Source organism: Stegostoma tigrinum, chromosome 19, assembly GCF_030684315.1.
Source record: "Stegostoma tigrinum isolate sSteTig4 chromosome 19, sSteTig4.hap1, whole genome shotgun sequence".
In the NCBI taxonomy this organism is placed as follows: Eukaryota; Metazoa; Chordata; class Chondrichthyes; order Orectolobiformes; family Stegostomatidae; genus Stegostoma; species Stegostoma tigrinum.
Window position 1 is genome coordinate 22,029,856 of NC_081372.1, and position 21,606 is coordinate 22,051,461.

Below are 21,606 nucleotides of genomic sequence, written 5' to 3' on the forward strand. Positions count from 1 at the left end.
TTTTGCTCAGGTATTTTTATTTGTACACCTTGTCATAAACTTTCCTAATCCACATGAATCAAGTCAAATATTTGGGGAGGGTGGGAGTTAGAAGCAAAAATGTACAGTAAATGTTGTTAAAAAATATTCTAGACAACTCATTAGAAAATATGCATAAATGTTAATCAATGACGTCTTGGCAGATTGACCAAATTTGGCAGATGAAGTTTAACATAGGTCAATATGAGATTATTTATTCTAGTTGGGGAATAGAAAGTGAACTTATTGTCCAAATGGAAAGAAACTTTAGAATGCTCTGCTGCAGAGGCATCTGGGTGTCCTTATGTGTTCGTCACAGGAAACTCATATGCAGATATAGCAGCTAATAAAGAAGGCAAATAGAATTTTGGCATTTATTGTTAAAGGATTACAGAATAAATCTTGGGAAGTACTTTTGCAGCTGTCAGGCATTAGTGAGTTTGCATCTGGAATATTGCATTCAGCTTTAGAATCATAGAGTCCCTATATGGTAGAGGCAGACCACTTGGCCCATCGAGTTCATTCCGGCCCTCTGACGAACATCCCATCCAGAGCCATCCTACCCGTGTAACACTGCATTTCCAGTGGCTAAGGCATGTAGCTTGCAAATCCCTGGACACTATGGAAAAATTAGCATGGCCAGTCTACCCAACCTGCACATCTTTGGACTGTGGGAGAAAATTTGAACACCCAGAGGGAACCCATGCAGACAAGGGGAGAACATGCAAACTCCAGACAAAGGGTGGAATTGAACCTGGGTCCCTGGTGCTGTGAGGCAGTAGTGCTAACCACTGAGCCACTGTGCTGCCTTGTGTAAGAGCTTTAGTCGATTTACTTGAGGAGTGATGTAGTTGCATTGGAGGCAGTTCAGAGGAGGTTCACTCAATTGGTTCCAGAGATGATGTGTTTGTCTTGTGAAGAGAATTTGAACAGTGTCAGAACAAAGGGTCACCGAACCCTAAACATTAACTCTGTTTTTCACTCACAGATACAGCCAGACCTGTCAAAGTTTTCCAGCAACTTTGTTTTAATTGTTGTTGTTGTTGTTGTTGAATTGTCTACTGTTTCTCCTAGTTCCTCTGTACTGTAAGCAGCTGCTCCTTGTCAGGCATAAATTGCACAGCATGAGTGGTGCTTAGGAAAGGAAGGGCTAAACAGAAGCCTACAGTCCTGCCATATAATGCTGGAAACACATGCAGAGAAACATGTAGAGTGGACTGGCTCGCACTATGTGGCAGAGTTTATGGAAATGTCTTTCAAAAATGTAACAGTAAGATTGGAACCTGGTATATCTCTGAAAACCATGTATTGTAATATTTAGCATTAATATTTAATAAACAATGTTATAAAAGAAACTGATGCCATTCTTGAGTGTGCCTTCTCCTCTAGTTTGTATTGAACTCAAGCATATGGATGTGACCCTAAAACCACACACCAAAAGACAGGGTTCTTGAATGCTCAGCTCTTCCAGCTGTTGAAAGTCTGCTTGAGGAGCAATCACGAAGATGGGTCTAAAGATTCTTCAGATCTCCTTAGCAGCTAGCATTTTGTGTGCTGAAGCTAAACGGATTCTGCATTATTTTCCATAATGTTATAGGATGAATCAATACCATAGCTCATCATAGTGTAGCGTATACTCTACATCATACTCCCAGAGGATCATCGGGCTGCTCAACCATTAGAGAGAGATGACTGAGGGTGTTGGTTTAACGTGAGGATCACCACTCCTCAGGTTCAGGGTGAGGCTGAGACCTTCTTGAGAACCTCAGTTAAAATGGGAATTGAATGCACACTGTTTGTGTTACTCTGCATTGCAAACCAGCTTTTCAACCAACTGAGCCATCCAAACTCAAAATGTGTAAGATCCATTGAGTAGCACTGCTGTCAATATATTCTTTCCTGGCAGGAATCTCCAGGCCTTTTTCATTTGGTGTGTTAGAGAATGACCACCTGGTAATTTTAGTGAAAAGAATTTCTTCTCTTAAACAACATGTAGTTTATTGCGTGATTGCAACTACCTATAAGTTAAATTTGTATGATAGATATTGCTATTGTGAATGAGAGGGAGACTTTAATATTAAGTGTGTGATAGTGTAAACCTCAGAACTTTAATAACTGTTCATGGATTGAAAGAATCAACAAAGATAAACTGTTGTACACAGAAGAAGCAGCAATAACTCTTGTCTGGAATAAACTATTGAAGAACACAAACAAACTTATACAGGAATGAAAACAATTAGCCAGGTCTGGGAGAAGAAGTAGTCAAAGCTACATGAACAACACAGTTTTGATATTTGCTTGATAATTCGCTGCTTATCGCCACACGGCTAAGTGATTACCCTGCAGAAGAATTTAACAAGTTAACTGCAGGACAGCTGTGTCTTCAAACAGACAGGCAATGACAAATGTAACAAGGAACAAATAAGCTACTTCTAATAAGGAAGGAAGCTACAGACTCAAGGGTTCCAGAGGAGTAATCGTCATGTTGGATGAAAGGACTCTGTTGATTCATCAAAAATATCATATCATGGACCTGAAGGATGAAACTCTGTATAAGAATCCAACACCAGAACAATTTAGCAGCACAACTTCAAAGAACAATGCTACACAAGGACCAAACCCTGGACACTTCCAGAGATAAACATTGTTGGTTGGAATTATAGCTAAATTGCACCATTAATCAGGTAATATCTAATTGAGTTGTAAGGCTTATCTTCAAGTAAGCAAGTTCTGCTTTTGGTTGCTACAGGCAACAGAGTTTAAATCATTGTTTGAGTATTTGATTGCCTGTGAGATTTCTTAGTTAGCATCTGAATTAAAGGTAACTTGTGGTGATTTTCCCACAACAAGTCTTACTCCTCGAGATCCAAAGCTGTTCTGCTGAATCTATGTGACATCATCATAATAGGTAGTGCATGTTATCCTCAGATTACACTCAGTTCAGTCAGAATGATTTTTGGGAACAACAATCTGCAGAATGTAGCTTTTACACACCATCATAGACCCGCCTCCAAGTCTTGAAAGAGATTCAACTATTTAAATGGCAACACTAGACATCTCAAAAACCTCTGACAAAGTTCTATATGTGATCCCTTGTCTAAACATCCCTGCTTGCAATCGGGGGGCATTATTTCTTATCAACAGAAGATAAACAGTAGCATGTGATGTGCACTACAGAGTATCACCAGGAACAATGTTAGAATTTTGTTCACCTTGACATACATTCCTTCTTAAACAAGATGAAATCACTTTGCTATTATTTGCAGATAACTGTACGGTTCATGCATCGAGGAAAAATCAAGACCCTATCAATTTGCTATACAATAATCTTTTTCAGTAGGGTGTGTGACAGGGACTCACATGGCAGGCTGGATCCAAAGTTGGCTTGTAAGTGGGAGGCATGAGGTGGCGGTGGAATTTTGTTTTTGTATATGGAGACCTGTGACCAATGATGTGCCATTGATCGGAAACCAGCCATCCAGTCAACTGAACTAACCATCCACCTTAAAGTGTAGAATCCATTTAGTAGCACTGCTGTCATTATCCTCTTTCCTGGCAGGAATCTACTAGCCTTTTTCATCTGGTGTGTTAGAGAATGTAAGGATCAATGCTGGGACCCTTGCTGTTTGATGACCGGATGTAAATCTGAACAGTACAGTTGGTGGGCTTGAGGACGACATGAAGATTGGTGGTGTTCTTGATAGTGAGGAGAGTGATCTCAGGCTACAGTTTGATCTCAATTGGGCAAAGCAACAGCAGATGGAATTTGAATCCAGTGGGTTTGGGGTAGTGCATTTTAGGAGCTCTGATAGGGGAAGGATATACACAATGAATGCTAGGTCGCTGGGGAGTATGGAAGAACAAAGGGATCTTGTTGTATAAGTCCATAGATCCCTAAAGGTGTCAGCCCAGGTAGACAGGGTGGTGAAGAAGACACATGGGATGCTTGACTTCTTTAGATGGGCATACAATATAGAAACAAGGAAGTATTGTTCCAATTGTAAAAAGCATTGGTTAAGCCACAGATGGAATACAGTGCACAATTCTGGTCACCACAATATCAGAAGGACATGATTGCACTGGAGAGGGTGCAGAGGAGATTTGCCAGGATGTTGCCTGAGATGGAAAGTTTCAGTTACGAGGGGAGAATGGATCGGCTGGGTTTATTTTCCTTGGAGCAGTGGAGGCTAAGCAAGGATCTGATTGAGGTATACAAAATTACAAAGAGGCATAGATAAGGTAGATTGTGAGAATTCCCAGTGCAGACCACAGGGAACAAGTTTATGATGAGGGGTAAATGGTCTACAGGAGACCTTAAGGAGCATTTTTTCACTCTGAGGGTGGTAGAAATATGCAGCACACTATTTGAGAGGGGGATGGAGGTGAGTACCCTTGCAACATTTAAGAAATATCTGGTCAAGTACTTAAAATGCCAGGGCATAGAAGGCTATGGACAAAGTGCAAGTCATGGGAATATTGTAATTTTGTGTTTGTTGGTCATCATGGTGGGCTGAAGGGCCTGACTCTAAGAATACCAAGATTGACATCATCAACTGAAGCTTGCATTCAATGCTTAAAAAATGCTATGTCATGTGCAACACCAAAAAATGGTCCACCAGCAGAATGTTTTCAGTTTGGAAGTAAAATTCTCCAACTGGTAAATAGGCAACCACACATGGAGACTCTTGGTAAAAACAATTTTCAACAAATATTTCACATTCAGTTGATAATATCCAAAACAAAAAGGGTTTTTGGATTTCTGAGGTAGAAACTCTGGCACGCAATAATAATATGCAAGTTATGGCTTATCAAACATTGCCACATTCTAGAATATCCAAGTTGAGTGAGGATCCTCACACAGACTGAAAAAGAAGATTGAAACAATCCAAAGACAAGCTCCATAACTCAACAAATCAATATGAGAAAGAAAGCAATATCACATCCCTGATCAAAGATTTGGAGTTGGGGAATCATTACAGCAAAACCAGAAAAAACATCAGACTGACCATGTTCTAGCAAATAAGGAAGGGATAGGTAGGAATTGACGAAAACAAGTACCTAGTCTTCTCTGACAATGATACAACACAAAGGTTGTTATCCACACAATCTACAAAGGTCACTTGTTTCCGACAAATGAACAGTGCATCAATGAACAGTGCCTGAAGAAGGGTCTAGGCCCAAAATGTCAGCCTTCCTGCTCCTCTGATGCTGCTTGGCCTGCAGTGTTCATCCAACTCTACACCTTGTTATGTCAGTGCATCAGCAATCTCTTTTTACAAGGATAATCCCACAATGGAACCAACTGTCAAAGGAAATAGACACAGCTTCAACATTTGATTTTTTTCAAGCCTCATCTTCAGACTTTCCTTTATTTTCATTTTGAGGGTTAACAGAACATTTAGTTAACCCTTGCCATAAAAATGTTGTCAGAACTAGAACACAAGTCTTTAATGCCAAAGCAACTAAAGCAGAGGCAGAGTGTGTAAATTCTTGCTGTATCTGCACTGTTTTTGTTGCTCACAACATCAGGCAATTGCCTCTTATGTTTCCTAGTTGGTGAATATTTAGCTTTCTTCTTTACTTTCACATTGTTTTACTGCAGCAAGCCTTGAGATATTGTAGGTTAACTCCCTACTGAGTTACTAAATCTAATGTGCCCACTATGTTTACCCTACTTTGACATCAAAATTAGACTTCAATATATTTGTCAGTTTCACCTTTTTCCAATTTCATGCCATTTCCTAGCTTGGCATTTGTCTTGATCCAGTTGCTCGGGGCATGCAAGCCCATATTGATTTTCAAGGCTCTAATCTCTATGCATAGTTTATCAGATATGGTTTGTCCCATCAATCTCATGGCACATACTGGGAGATGAACATTCTCATTGTTGACTCAAGCTTGAAGCGTTGTGTGCTATCTCCCATTTGTCGCTCCAGGCCTGGTTAGGTGTCTGATAAGCTAACTCAGCAACATTTTCACATATGTTTTTTGATCAATCACTGTTACGCTTTGACAGCATGAGGGAGTACACTCTGCAAGTTTACATCTTTCTGACAGTTTGTTTATTTATTCAGCAAAAAAAAGCACAAAACAATTTGACTCTTACTTAAAACAGAATCCCATCAATTTAAACTGCCCACATTAAATCAACAAATAGTGCAACCCATTTGCCATGAGCTTTACTATTGAGTACAATGTTGCCCCTTGCAGTGTTAAATGCGCCAGCTATTTCAGGCTGAAACAGATTGTACAATGGATTGTGTGTATCTCAATAAGGCACAATTATCTATAATGTTTCTCAGCTACGGAGCCACATGAGGGCTTAAGCTGAAGATAACGTGGGGAAAAAAAATGTGGTTTCATTTGGCAGCATAAGTGTGGCAGTTCAAGAGACAAGCTCATGGTTCTTTTTAACATGAGAATCACAAAGAATATTAAACAATTACTATGGTGCACATGCACCAGAGAACAGTACAAATGGGTCAGAATTATAGGACATTGAATTTCAACAATGCCTCCTGTATCCCTGATTAGTACAGGATAGTTCATGCACAACCACTGAGACAGGGGAGATCAATAGGCTTTAAATGGAACAGCAATTTTAGATTTAAGAGTCCTGACACAGTAAGCCTGCATTGCCAGCAGAAACGCTTGCTAACTGTGTTGCAACTCTTCAGGTGAGTGCAAAAGAGCTGCAATTGAAAAACTTGCAAGGAAAATATATTCCAGTTGGATTTATAAGGAAATACAATAGATTTATAAGTATTTTCTGGAATGTATAACAAGTCTTTCAATTTAGTATTAGTGACAGGCAATATTGGACAGCATGTCAGAAAAATAACACACTCACCTGTGCTTAAAAGCTTTTGTTGTTAACAGGATTTACTGATACTTCCTGCAGACACATAATGTGAGGTTTTACACAACTCCTTGTACATTTGATATGGGATGATACAATCAGATGAAACAGACAAAGTAGAATTTAGATTGATTATTTTTGTGTCACATCTCTAATTACATCACTCCTCATGGCTCAGCAGCCAATCAAGATCAGTTGGCCAGAACTCAACCACTTGTTTCATTTTCTGATCATCACCTGTATACATCAGTGCACTGCAGCTGCCAAGTTGTTCCTTCAGGGAGAATAAATCTGTTCGATTGGCAATATGGTTGGTTACACAGGCAAAGGAGCACATTTGCACTTACTTGATGAGTTGCAATACTGCTAGCAAGCTTTTCTGCTGGCCACGCTGGGTTACTCCGTCAGGAATCTTCAATGTAAAACAGCAGTATCTCCAACAGCACGTATAACTGAGCTGGTTAGCAAAACAGGCACTTGGTGCCAGGTCAGGCCAGGAGACTGCAAACCAAATATCAAAATAATAATGTAAGTTTATGTTGGGTGATAAGATTAATATTTTACTTTTTAAATCCAACTTGCTTGACTCTTAATACGTGGTTCATTTGATTTGGTTTAATTTGTTATTGTCACATGTCTAGGCACAGTGAAAAGTTTTGTTTTGTGTGTAATGTAGGCAAATCATACAGACAGCATTGCGTAAAACAGAGCCAAGAATACAATGTTATGGCTGCAGAGAAAGTGCACAAAGAGTCAGATAAAAATTAAATCTAAAATTTAAGAAGTCCATTCAGCAATCTAATAACAGCAGGGAAGAAGCTATTTTTGAATCTGTTCCATGTATTTAAGCTTTTATATCTTCTGCCGGATGGAAGAGGTTGGAAGACATTATAATTGGGTTCATTTAAAGGGCTGAATACTGAGGAGGGATTAAAGGTTCTTTGCTAAAATTATTCTGGACAAAGTATTGGTTGATTTGAAAATATGGCTGTGATTTTTTTTATTCTCCCACTTTACAATTCTAAGTATTTGGAAGCACAACTACTGAAAGACTATCCTTCAAATTACAACCAGGACATTTGCTTAGGAAGAATTCATGTTTACCTGAAATTTGCCTGTATGTCGGTTCTTCAAACTGGTTAATATTTCTGCAAAAGATAGCAAATAAAGACATTTCAGATGAATCCTGTTCGGCACTGGTATATTTTCATGAAGAGGGAACTTCAAAAGCGGAGTAACGCAGGGAATAGTTCATTTAACACAAAGTCTACCCTGCCATTTTTGCAGCCATATTTTAAATTTTAATTCTATCTTCTCTCAATATCCCACAATACGCTTATGGCAGGGAGATAATTGGTCTGGCTTTGTCTCCTGTGACCAGGATGCCTGGAGGCCCAATTGTTCTCCACAACTTGCCAGCAGCATACCTCTCAGATCCAATTTTGGATGAACCTTAGGTTTTTGGTATGGACTGCCAATGTGCCACTAACTTCCAAGTTCGAGAACAGCGTAAAGTGAATTTTTACTTAATATCCTTCTTTTGACCACTCTCACTATTTCTATAGCACTTATGCTGTTTAAAAAAAAGACTAAAATTATTCTTTCTATCAAAACATTTCCCTTGGAGGAATCAAATTTGCACCATTCACCTTGTCCCACTTAACAAACCTCTCAAAAACTTTGTTGCATGCTTTAGGTTGGCCTACATTCTGTGCTATAATTTAATTTACAATTCCTAATTATAGATGATTTTCAGCATTTGCTTGCTTTACTTAGAAACTTTCAAAAATGTAAAGCTGCTTATGCAGATTCCTGTTGCATCTTGTGGAGTTAAGAGTTTACTTATTTAACTTTAAACAGACAGTGATACTTGAATTTTACTAATTCAACACAAGGGGGCCACCTGATGCAAGCAAGCATATTGTTCCATTGACAGCCCATGGTCTTCAATGTGGAATGCATAGGGAATGTTCCAGAGTATTAGGAAGAAGAGCAGCTAGCATATTGCCATAACAACCAAAGTTTTAATGAAAGTTACAGCCTTGAAATAATGTCCCATTTTAAAGCAAAACTATTCCAAGTATAAAATCTTTTGGTCCATTGTTTAAATGCAGTTATTAGATCTTGGTCAAACTAAGCCAACATTAAGCATTGCACAAAAACAGAAGCTGCTGGAAAAGCTCAGCAAGTCTGGCAGCAGCTGTGAAGGTAAAATACAGAGTTAATTTTTTGGATCCGGTGACCCTTCCTCAGAACATTAAGCATTCATTCACTAGTGTCAATCCAGCATTCATTTTTGGACAATATGGTCTTGGGAATAAACAATAAGTTCATTTAATGTGTCATCGAAGATTTATAGTTCGGGTTGGAGTTGTTGGTTGTTTCGCCAAGCTGACTGGTTTTCATGAATGTGAAATGATAGTCTCCGTTCTAGCTGACATTGTCAGTGCTGTGTAGCCTCTGTTGGACCGCTACATTGAATGGAGGCTATACAGGACTGATGATGTCACCTAGAAGGGAGAGAAAATGTTTTCATGAAAATCAATTCAGAACCAAACAACTCCAATAAATTCATCCTAATTGCCCCTGGGAGGTGTTACAAAGAGGCTTTGTTGATCAGTGATGGTTCCCATGGTTAGGTACACCTATAAAGGAGGGAATTCCAAGTTTCCAACCTACTGACATTGAAGAAACTGCAATATAGTTCCAAAGCAGAATGGCATGTGACTTGAAGGACAACCACTAGGACCTGGTCCCTTTGTAAATAGTGAGATGACATTTGCTTCCATACCATCCAATCTATAGGAATTATTTCAGAATGGATAGAACTTTGAAGGATAATCAACAATGCATCAACTATCTTGATATACACCTCCTTCAACACTCCAGCATGTAAACCATCACATCATGGGAATTTATTAACTTTCAGCCCCACTAATTTCTCCAGTGCAAATTTTTCTGCCAAATTGATATCTTTCAACTCCTCATTCTCTCTTGCTGCTTGAATCTGCAATTCTGGGAGATTTCCTGTATCTTCCTCTGTGACAACAGACACAAAGTAATCATTTAGCTTCCCTGCATTTCTCTATTCCTTATTATTAATTCTCCTGCCTACGCCAGTAATGAGCCCATACTTGTTTTAGCCAAACATTTCCTTTTTACAGTTACAGTCCATTTTGATGTTTCTGCCAGGTTACATTCCTATTCTGCTCCTTGCTTGTCATTTTCTTGGTTCTCCTTTGTTGGAATTGTGTTGCATCAATGTCTTTTGCCACTTATTAAAATAAATCTGAATGTTTGCTGCATGTGGAAATGGACTGCTTTATTATCTGAGTTGTGAATGGTGCTGAAGATAATGCAATTATCAGTAAATAGCCCCAGGTCTGACTTTATGATGAGAGAAAGGTCATTAATTGGCAGCAGAATGCAGTTGAACTAAAGTCATTACCTTGAGGAACTCCTGCAGAAAACTCCTGGACATGAGATGAGTGGCATCCAATGACCACAATAATCTTCCTTTAGACTCAAACCAGTGAAGAGTTTTTCCACTGATTTCTCTGAACTTGAATTTTGCTAGGGTTCCCCAGCACAAATCAAGAACTCCTTGATGTCAAAGACAGTCCTGATCACCTCATCTCTGGAATTAATACCATTTGTACATGCTTGGACCTAGGATGCAATGATGTCTGGACTGAAGTGGCCACGACAAAACCCAAGCTGCGCACCAGTGACTGCTGATTAAGTCACTTTTATAGCGCTGCCAAAAACAGCTTTAATCATTTTGTTGATAATAATGTTACTCTCAGTTTTGTTCCCTTCCAAATGAGTTTGGTGAAATTAGAAAACAAACCTTACATACACACATCCATACAATTATTTTGCTGTTTAAGGCTGTTAAAGGTCAAGGTCAAATGACTGAATTATGCAAAAATGCACATACACGTGCATTTACGCATCATCTTTCATGACCCTTGGGCTTTCCTGAGTCCTTCACAGACAATTAAGTACTTTTGAAGTATAGTCATTTTTGTGATGTAAGAAACATGGCAGTAAGTTTATGTGCAAAAAGGTCCCACACATAGGAGAACGATCATGACTAATAATCTGTTCTTTAAATGGCATTAGCTGAGGATGAATATTGGCCAGAACACCCAAGGAGCACTCTCCAACTCTTTCATAAATTAGAAAAAAAATCATCCATTCAAATGCAAATCTGATGATGTGCAACTGGTTTCCATTATACTCAAGTTATTGCACCGTCAATATAGCAGTATTCTACTTATCTGACATTAATTTTAAATATATTTTACTGCTGAAGGTCATTACATTTTCAATGGCAAAAAGAGAATGAGGTCGTAACAGAGGTGATGACAGAAAGCTGTTTCACTCAATAATATGTTAGAGTCGTTGACAGAAGTTGCAGTATTTGCAACTCATTATTTTAATGTAATCTGGCAATACTTGGAAGCATCCAATCAACATCAGCTGCATAGGTGAACAATGTTTAGTGTTATGCAATGCAGTGCACATTTTACAAAAAAAATTAGGTTTTGCACAACAGAAGAGCAAGTAAGTGAGGCAGGGTCAGGAAAATAAACAAAACCTGGGGCAACTATTAATTCTAGGAGAGTACTTTTAAAATCTCATATCTTTTTGTGTTTCTTTTCTAAAAATAAGTGTAGCAGTAACTTATAGTCACTGGTTCTATTATATAGAAAATGTGAATACAGCACACTGACAAGTTCTGACGTCGACTGCAGTGCAAAGCAACATTCTGTTATCACAATGTAACATTCAACTTAATCAACCTTTAGATTTGCCATCATAAAGACGCTGGAGTGTGAATTTGTGTCCAGAGTGAAAGTTATCTCACTTTGACAGCTGACAAGAAGTGAATTTTTACAAGAAGCTGAAAATGGGAACTACTTTGTAAATGAAGGTATATTTCTACGAATCATTTTCTCTGTTGTAAATGATGGGTTTGAGCCTGGAATGTAGCATAGATAGAAACTTGAAAAATATTCCTGAAATGGAAATCACTGCTCCTGTTAAGGAAAGTGTTTTAACTGAACAGTCTTGAGATGCAAGAAACATTTCCCTTAACATAGAATAAGAATAACAAAGACATTTTCAGTCAGTTAAGAGCCACTGTAATATCAACATACAGGGATTTAATTTAGATTATAGGTAGCACTAACAGAAGGTTAATGGGCAGCATAGTGGTTCAGTGGTTAGCACTACAGACTCACAACACCAGGGATCTGGGTTCAATTCCAGCCTCAGGTGACTGTCTGTGTGGAGTTTGCACATTCTCCCCGTGTCTGTGTGGGTTTCCTCCGGGTGCTCCGGTTTCCTCCCACAGTCCATAGATGTGCAGGCTAGGTGGATCAGCCATGCTGAATTGCCCGTAGTGTCCAGCAGTGTGTGAGTTATAGGGGGATGGGTCTGGGTGGGATGTTTCAAGGGGCGGTGTGGACTTGTTGGGCCAAAGGGCCTGTTTCCACACTGCAGGGAATCTAATATAACTAAAATTGCTTCTTACCTACAAAATTGTTAAAGCTCAGTTGTACAGAAGAAACAGAACTCTCAAATCAAACACCTTTTATTTTTCAATTTGATTAAATTAAAATTTTATGTTAAATTCCTCTTTGAATGCATCCTCAAAAAGACTTGAGGAGGTTCTTTCACGACAAGATATATGACAACCCTGTGGAAAACGTAAAAGAAAGACACAGCAAACTTGAGAAGGGAACAAGGTGCATTGCAGTATCTTAGGGAACCCACTGGGGCTGAGAGCTTTCAATTAGCAACAGAAAAGGAAGGGGATAAAGGCACATTAAGATAACAAAGATTTCTGAAGAAGGGATCTGGCCTGCAACGTCTGCTTTCCTGGGCGTCTGAGGCTGCCTGGCCTGCTGTGTTCCTCCAGCTCCACACTGTGTTACTGCAAGATAGTCATTCCAACTCTGCCCAGATCAATGGTTTTATTGTTCTTAATACCGTATTCTGCTCTGAAATTGTGAGTATTATTTGCAATTGTTTTCCAACAAACTAGCTTCATCTGATTTGATAAAAAGGTCATTGAATCAAAATGCTTACCCTTTTTCTTCACGGGTACTACCTGATTTGGCTGTTTTTAGCATTTTATATTTTCATTTTCGATCTTCAGCAACTGCTGTATTTTACTTGATTAATAACATTACCTGTTACTGTCCCAGTCTGACTTCCAGCAAATGAAAATTTCAACCTATTGTTTTCTAAATTATCTGCCTTAACTGGGTTGCAAAGTGAACACCAGTTCCTGAACTTCACACAATCATAAATTGTGTGTGGCTTCTCACCAGGATACCTAGACTGTTCACCAAACAGAAGCCAAAATCTACTCTTGTCAATTGCCCAGTAACCAACTAGTTGATATGCTACTCAGAATAGGAAAGGCCAGCAGAGTTTGTTTGGAGTTGTAGTAGCTCTGAGATGGTAACTTTGGAATAGAGATTGATATATTTTCGTTCGTGAAAGGTAAAGGGGAATATAGGATAAAGAGGGATACATAGAGTTAGGTTGCAGATTAGCAAGGTTCTCATTGACTGTTGAAACAGGTTGAGATAAGTGGCTTCCTCCTCTACTCAAGGAAGTGTGCCAAGATGCCATACTAAGCAATAGAAGTTAATTCCCTAAACAAAGGCTGGGAATTTCATATTTCAAACAGACAGTACTTGAAAGCACTGCTGATAATTGATTAACTGGACTTTCCCATTAGTGTGAAGGAAAGAGATAGCATATTAATGGGATCAAACTTCCTACTGAGATAATAACCAAATGTTTTATTGTTTTAGTGTGGTCCCTGGGGAAATAATGGAAAACCAGTGCTTTGTTCTGCTTCTTTATGTATTACTCATGCATCCACGCTGACATTACAATATAGGTCTAACTGGCACCTAGTCTGTCTGGACTAGGTAAGTGGGATATATGTTACTCTGTGAAACATATGGGTACTGCATGTTGGGAAATAAGAAAGCATACAACTGAATTTCTCATTGACTTGAATTAGAAATTCATAAATACAGAAATAGATTTCTATATTTATCAGATACACAACTGCCAAAAGAAAATATTGTTATGATTCCTGTAAGGATTAACAACTTTTGAAAGAATACTGAAAGTTCCTGAAGATGGACTTGAAGGAAACTGCTCAAAAACATTTTGGGTTTCAAGGCTTTTACTGCAATAAACAAACTAAACTTTAAGTAGCATGCTATAGTAGGTAATCAGAACTGTAAACTCCAGAAAAGATTTCACTGTTTTAGTTTCAACACAACCAAAAGAAGCTAAGCCATGTTTATTTTCTTCCTGTCCATTGTCTTCAGGAATTGCAGTTTTTATAGGAATGTGTCCAACATCACACTCAGCTTCCAAGGGGTTCAGTTCTCCCCATTTTGGCAAACTGTAATTTTCAGTAGCTATGAAAAGATGTTTCTCAGTTTCACACAATGTCCCAAAATGACTACCAGAAATAACAGTTCACTCTGGATGATACAGTGTGGAGCTGGAGAAACACAGCAGGCCAGGCAGCATCAGAGGAGCAGGAAAGTTGACATTTCAGGTTGGGACCCTTCTTCAAGGCCCTTCTTCTGAAGAAGGGTCCCAACCCAAACGTCAACCTTCCTGATTCTCTGATGCTGCCTGGCTTGCTGCGTTCCTCCAGTTCCACAGTGTGTTAGCTCTGACTCCAGCACCTGCAGTTCTTACTGTCTCTGAGTTCACTCTAGAGATTCTGTCCTGCTGTGACACTAGGATGAATGTACCAGAATCTTTTGATCGCCATGGGGTTCATTTATTTAAACAGAGGCCATGACCCGTCTCATTTTCCCTGGTTGTCCACAGAAATTTGATACTCCTCTCTTTGCTGACCACACTAGTGACAGTATATCTGACCAAAATGCTGGAGACAGATAGCGTGACCAGGCATTCCTGCCTTTGTTTCCAGGCATGAGAACTCTGTACCTTACTTAGCAAGTTTTAAACTGGGTCTTTCTGTCCCCATGGTAACTAAACCTCACAGATATAACTCATCACCATTGACACAACCCTGTTCAAATTTTATCTTGAATAAAGTCCTAAAACATAATAATCTTATAAAAACTTACATTCTTAAAAATGTTACTTCTTGAGACTTGCAAGTCAAGTGGAGAAGTCAAATCAATTTAACATTGTAGTTGAAGGTTCAAGTTATTCAAGCAATACTGGGAAGGTAGACTCCTGAAAACGTCAAAGTCTCTTTTTTTTGATAACACAGCAATGCAGTTGTTACGCATCCTGATTTAAATGGAGCTGGTATTATATAACACTATGACAGATAGAAAGAGGTTGTCTTTGGAATAAAAACATGCTAGAAGTAAACGAGGTGTGATAGTTCTGGTTCAAGCATTCCCTAATTTGAAAACCCACTTCCACACCTGATGCTGAATGTCCTTCAACAATTGCTAAAATGAAGATCTCTCACTGTCAAGTCTTTGTTCTTATTACAACTGACAAATGCTTCTTTTTATTATGGATATCTATTACTAATATTGCAGCATTGAATGGTAAAGGAATGAAAACAAAACTTTTTATGGATTTTAAACAGAATCAGACCACAATCCAGCCACAACAAACCTTTTCTTCAAAGTAGCCACACAAAAACAAAAATTTCGAGAGAAACTCTGCAGGCCTGGTAGCATCTGTGGAGATAAAGCACCGTTAACACTTCAAGCCCAGTGCTTTGTCTCCACAGTTGCTGCCAGACCTATTAGGTTTCTCCAGCAATTTCTGTTTTTGTTTCAGATCTCTAGTATCCACAGTTCTTTGTTTTATTTCAGAGTAACTAGTGTGATTGTTCAATTGAAATGCTGACGCTTGTTGTTGGAACTATCTGCAAATATCAGATTATACTGCATTGGTGCTGGAGCTCAGTGGCATGGAAGATCCAGTTGATTTCATTTCCGTATATTGGATTAGGTTTTTTCTGCTTCATTGCAGGTGGATCCATGAGCAACATCGAGCATTACAGTGGTAGTACTGTACATAATGGAACATAATCTCAGTGTGATGAGACTTTGACCTGAAAAGGAATGCAGTGGCCACTTCTACAATGTTATCATGAATAGATTTGTTTGTGATTTATTCCACAACACTCCTGATTTGAACTGTGTATATGGGAGGAAGGTTTTGAGTTTCATGGTGATCCATTCAGTATAATATACCCTGTTCTTGCAGCCACATTGGTGGTTCAGCTAAACTTCTGCTTGGTGGTTACCCTCAGGATTTTGACGGTGGGAACATGTCAATACTTACGCTTTTAAAAATCATGATTGGAGTTTTCCTTTTTAAATGAATTGTTTCTAGGCATTCATGTGTTACAACAGCTACCAAAGACAGGACCTGGATATTGTGCCTGGGTGTATGTAGCCTGACAGGCTGCTTCATTATTGGAGGAGTTATGAATGGAGCTGAGCATTATGGAATCATCAATACACTGTGCTCCATTGAGGCAGGGGGGAATCGACAGTGAAGCAGTCAAAGATAATTGGGCTTAAGATGTTGCTCAATATTGTATCTTCAGTAGTCTTCCTTAGAGATGACATGTGCTGTTTCTGCACCCTGACTTCCTCCATTGAACATGTACCAATCTCTCAGCCTGATGCTTATATGGAATTTGATGATGCATTGAACCGTAAGGTAAGACAAACCCTGCTCGTTAAAATCATGCTGTAGGCTCTTGGAATATATCTAATAGCAAACAACTGGGTGTCTAAGTCTATTCCACTGAGCATGATGGTGGTGGTACAGTACATAATGAAAAGTAATCTCAGTGTGATGGAACTTTGACCTGAACAGAAATGCAGTGATCACTTCTACCAATGTTATTATGAATAGATTTTTTTTGTGATTTGTAGATTGATAAAAGAAAGTTCAAGGTCAATGAGTTTGAGTTCCTCCACATGGTTCCTTTGTCAGCTTCTGTTTAGTAGGAAAGCTATGGTTTTCACATTCAGTAGGCTTGATGAGTGGTGATGTTCCTGACCCATAAAGTTTCCCATCAGAGGACAGTCCGTGCTTCCTCAGAGTGACAGTCAATGTAGAATAATACCTATTCAGCAGTTAGTAGAAACAGTAGAAGATTGTCTTTCTGATATTCAAGAAATATGGCTTGTCAAAGCTAAAGTTTGAACGCTGGATAAATATGATGTACACAATCTCATCTGATTTGAAAGCACAACCTGCCAGAACTGCTGAGCTTTTCCAGCAACTTCTGTTTTTGATCCTGCTTTAAAGCATCCACAGTTTTTTTCATTTTCTACCCAATATTCATCTGGTTGTTTTGACACCAAAAATTCTCCAACGTGTCATATTGTGAGATTGGAATTGTGTGTAAAAGTAAAGTTGCCATAGCCCTACCGAACCATAGAGCTGCTCTCTCATTAAAGAGAGACACAACTGACTGAATCAGATTAACCATGTTCTTGCGGGACATTGATGAATTGGTGGGGTGCCACAGGGATTGGTGCTGGGACCCCAGCTATTCACAATATATAGTAATGATTTGGATGAGGAACAAAATGTTGGTAGAATTCAGGTTGGCTTGATGCTTTGGTTCTTATAATTTTCTGACTTTTAGAAGTTACATAACCCTAACCTGAATACTACTGAACTTTCAGAATCTTAAACCTTCCTGAGAGGCACTTACAACAAGCTAAAATGTAAAATATATGAAGCCTGGATCATTGATAAAAACTGGAAAAAAACACTAATTAAGCAGAATATCTTACTTCTCGCAGGTATAGGATGACATGAAAAATTATAACAGCACAAATGAACTACAGCACTATAATTTCAAAATTTAGAGGGCCATACTCATGAAATGCTCATTTCAATGAGAATGTTTTAGTGTCATGTTCTTTGGTACAGCATTTTCATTGTAGCTACCTGTGCCATTATCAGAACCAATTTTACTAGTTGAAATTTAACCTACCCAAAACCAAATTTGATAAATATGAATGAACATGGAAGCCTTAATATACTGAATGATAATTATGGAAATAATCCTATGATTAAATCTGACTTGTTTGCTGATATTTCTAATCCCCTCTCCTTCCATCTTTCTAAAACAAAGTGCCCTTATCCAACTGTTCCTATTTTTCTGATTTTCCTTCCTTGTAAGGTTGCTTAAGAATCATGAATTAACCTGACATCTGGAAATTGGAACAAATAGGTAACATAAAGAACTGCAGATGCTAGAAATCTGATACAAAAACAGAAATTTTTGGAGAGAACAGCAGGTCTGGTAGCATCTGTGAAGAGACAAACAGAGATAATGTTTCAAGTCTAAGATAACACAGTGTAGAACTGGATGAACACAGCTGGTCAAGCAGCATTAGAGGAGCAGGAAAGCTGACGTTTCGGGTCGACACCCTTCTTCAGCTGCTTGGCCTGCTGTGTTCATCTAGCTCTACACTGTGTTATCTCAGATTCTCCAACATTGGCAGTTCCTACTATCTCTGTAATAATGTTTCAAATCTGTTGTCCGTTCTTCAGAACTCTAATTTTCATTACAATTCTGAAGAAGGGTCACTGGGCTCTCCACAGACCTGCTCAGTTTTCCCAGCAATTTGTGTTTTTCTCACAAATGCCTCCGTTACATTCCAACTTTCCAAAAGGAGCATTAGGATATGTTCACCAGCCTCGAATTTTGTCTACAATATTTATTGTGGCTCAAAGTTGTCTTATGTAAATCAAGAATATGACTTGATTAAGATAATCATTTGATCACTAATAAAAATACAGCTCTCCTCATAGTTATCAAAGATAGACAGGGCACTATAAATTGTATTGCTACAATAAAAGCAAAATACTGCAGATGCTGGAAATCTGAAACAAATGCAAAAATTGCTGGGGTAGCCCAGTGGGTCTGGCAGCATCATTGGAGAGGCAAATCAGTTCAGAAGAAGAGTCATATTGGATTCAAAATATTAACTGTTTGTATCTCTGCAGATGCTGCCAGACAAATTGCATTGCTAAATTGCTATTTTCTTTCACCACTTCCATGTTGGCACCAATATAACTGTCAAAGTAATTGTTATGATTATTGCTTTGAAATGTACTGGGACAAAAAATATACTGTATAAAATTAGAAAGCAGAAACCCCATCTGTAACATACATGGATTGGAAGTATAGTAAAATCACTATAGCTCATATTAATGTTTTAAACATAAACAATATTTTAGAGAAGCTTCACCAAGATGTAATCAAAATAAAACAGATGTCAACTAAGAATGAAATATCTGGAGGGTGTACATTGGCTTTATCAGTGTAAGGGAATTCCAGTAAAAGAAGCTGAAGACATGGGCAGCAATGGTCAACAGTATGATTGTAGAATACATAAATGGTGACAGTCACAGGAGTGGAGATTTTCAGTGCACCCAGATGACCAAAATTTCTAATTATGAAGAACAGTACCCTTGTAATCTGAACCATATGCAGTTACAGGCACGTCCCAACAATATAATTTATGGGCAGTCATAGGTAAGTTAAATGATTGACAAAAAAATAAGTTGCACCTCAACACCACAAACCGTTCTCAGCAGACGAGACTGGTGCCACTGAGGTCCCAAATCCTAGGAAAGATCCACGTTGGCTTAGAGGGAGGCACATAATTTGGCTTGGCCTTTCTTCCCTGGAAATCAGATGGAGTCCTCAGTGGTTCTCCAGTTACTGGATTAGGCACCCATCAACATATTAAATTGAGTGCATTGATTTTCCCATTTTTTCTAGCATCCTCCAGGTATCCAGATGTACAGCAGCCACCTCACTCTATGCAGGTTGCTAACGTAACAGATTCCAGGTTCACCAGAGCCCTCCTTCAATGGACAAATACCCTGGATGGCAATCAAGTAGGAAAGCCATCTGACAGAAATTTGACTAAAACCACACCTTAGGGAAACAACTGTATGCTGCGCAGGAATGCTGCAGATGATAGGTGCAAAACTTGGCTTATCTAGCTTACATAAGACTGAGCATTTTGAAAAGAAGGACATTACAGAGAAAAGAGAATGAGATGCAAACCCTTAAGATGATTCATTGTACTTATATTTTTGATGTGCCTCAATGTACCTGTCCAAACTCTTCAAATGAAGACAGACATTTGGCAAGCAAAGACTTGGTCCAAATTGCAAGCCTTTTAATTTCAGATATGGACGATAGGAGGGCCAATTTGCAGAAAAATCTCAGAATGTAAATAATAACAAATGCTTATCTAAACATTGTAGAAAATGTGAACTTCCATTCTTCCCCAAAATCAGCTGCTTTGTTTGATTCAAATGATGAAACTCATAATCAAACTCCGACATTCTCCTTCTGAGACTGGTCAAAGATTAACCCTCAGAGCTTTCTCTTTTAAAAATATGACTACCTATTTGTGTCACTGTTTACAATAGCTCGGTGTTCACAGCTTATGAGAAGCCTTGTAACATAACCCCTGCTGACTACTTGACACCTGATATTTCCCAACACAATAGCGATGAGCTGTTCATTAATAACTGTCACAAGCAAATAGCCTGATTGTTGTTTACATTCTTAGCAAAAAATAGTACATTAATCATCTCTATTTCCATGCTTTTTTAAAGAAAAATAATTTACTTTTTTTTAAAATTCAGTTGTGTAATCTTTTCAAGCATGAATGTGCACACAATTTATGACTCCTACACTGAGGTTAAGGCCTTGCAATAGCTAAAACAGTGTCTGTTTGAACTCAACACAGAGTTCAGTGGTTATGCTGAGTTCAGCTTTCCTACCTTGTGATTCACGCACTGCCTTTCTTCCCCTTGCCAACAAAACTTGGAGCTGTTGGAAAGGGAGTTGGAATTTCCACATCTGGGTCCCATCTGTGATTTTTAAAGGTTGACACAGCTTTCCCAAATGCGTGGAAATTTGGCCCATCATCTGATGCTAATGAACTCTGAAAGAAGCTATCAGGGAATTACCCTTCTGAAAATTCACTAGCATATTGGATGGAAATTTTCAGACCCCACAGAGTTGATCTAACAGTTGTTGTCCTAAACCTTTCAATTACACCTTTCTATCTAGAACATATGAACAAAGAACAAAAGTAAACTACTCAACCCTTTGAGCCTGCTCTGTGATTCAATAAGATCATTGCTGAGCAAGGGGCTCACCTTTGTCCCCGTCTACCCACACATCAACGAATACCAGTCACGCCTGGACATCGAGCAGTTTTTCTGCTGCCTCCACCTCCACCCTTACTTTTCCAACCGCAAGCCTAACCCTCCCTCCACTGACCCCTTCACCTGCCTCCAATACACCTCATCCTCCTGGACACCACCCCCAGGCCTCCTACCCACCCTCGACCTCATCTCCAACTGCAGTCAAGACATCAACCGCCTCAACCTCTCCACTCCTCACACCCACTGCAACCTCTCCCCTGCAGAATGTGCAGCTCTCCGTTCCCTCCGCTCTAATTCCAAGCTCACCATCAAACCTGCAGACAAGGGTGGCGCAGTTGCAGTGTGGCGCACTGACCTTTACATCGCCGAGGCCAAACGTCAACTCTCCGACACCTCCTCCTACCGCCCCCTTGATCACGACCCCACCCATGAGCACCAAACTATCATCTCCGAAGCCATCCATGACCTCACCACCTCAGGTGACCTCCCACCCACAGCCTCCAACCTCA

General features: G+C 39.1%; 1 protein-coding gene across 8 annotated transcripts in view; it reads right to left on the reverse strand.

Annotated features, from left to right (window-relative positions):
* The window catches only part of LOC125461244 (disks large-associated protein 4-like), a 579,923-nt gene that overhangs the window by 329,219 nt on the left and 229,098 nt on the right, over nucleotides 1–21,606 (reverse strand). For all 8 annotated transcript variants that reach the window (XM_048549769.2, XM_048549768.2, XM_059652770.1 and 5 more), the window contains 2 exons: nucleotides 7,982–8,025; nucleotides 7,225–7,378 (listed from right to left, as the gene is read on the reverse strand). The gene's annotated coding sequence lies outside the window, so the exon portion shown is untranslated. The remainder of the gene's footprint in view (nucleotides 1–7,224; nucleotides 7,379–7,981; nucleotides 8,026–21,606) is intronic.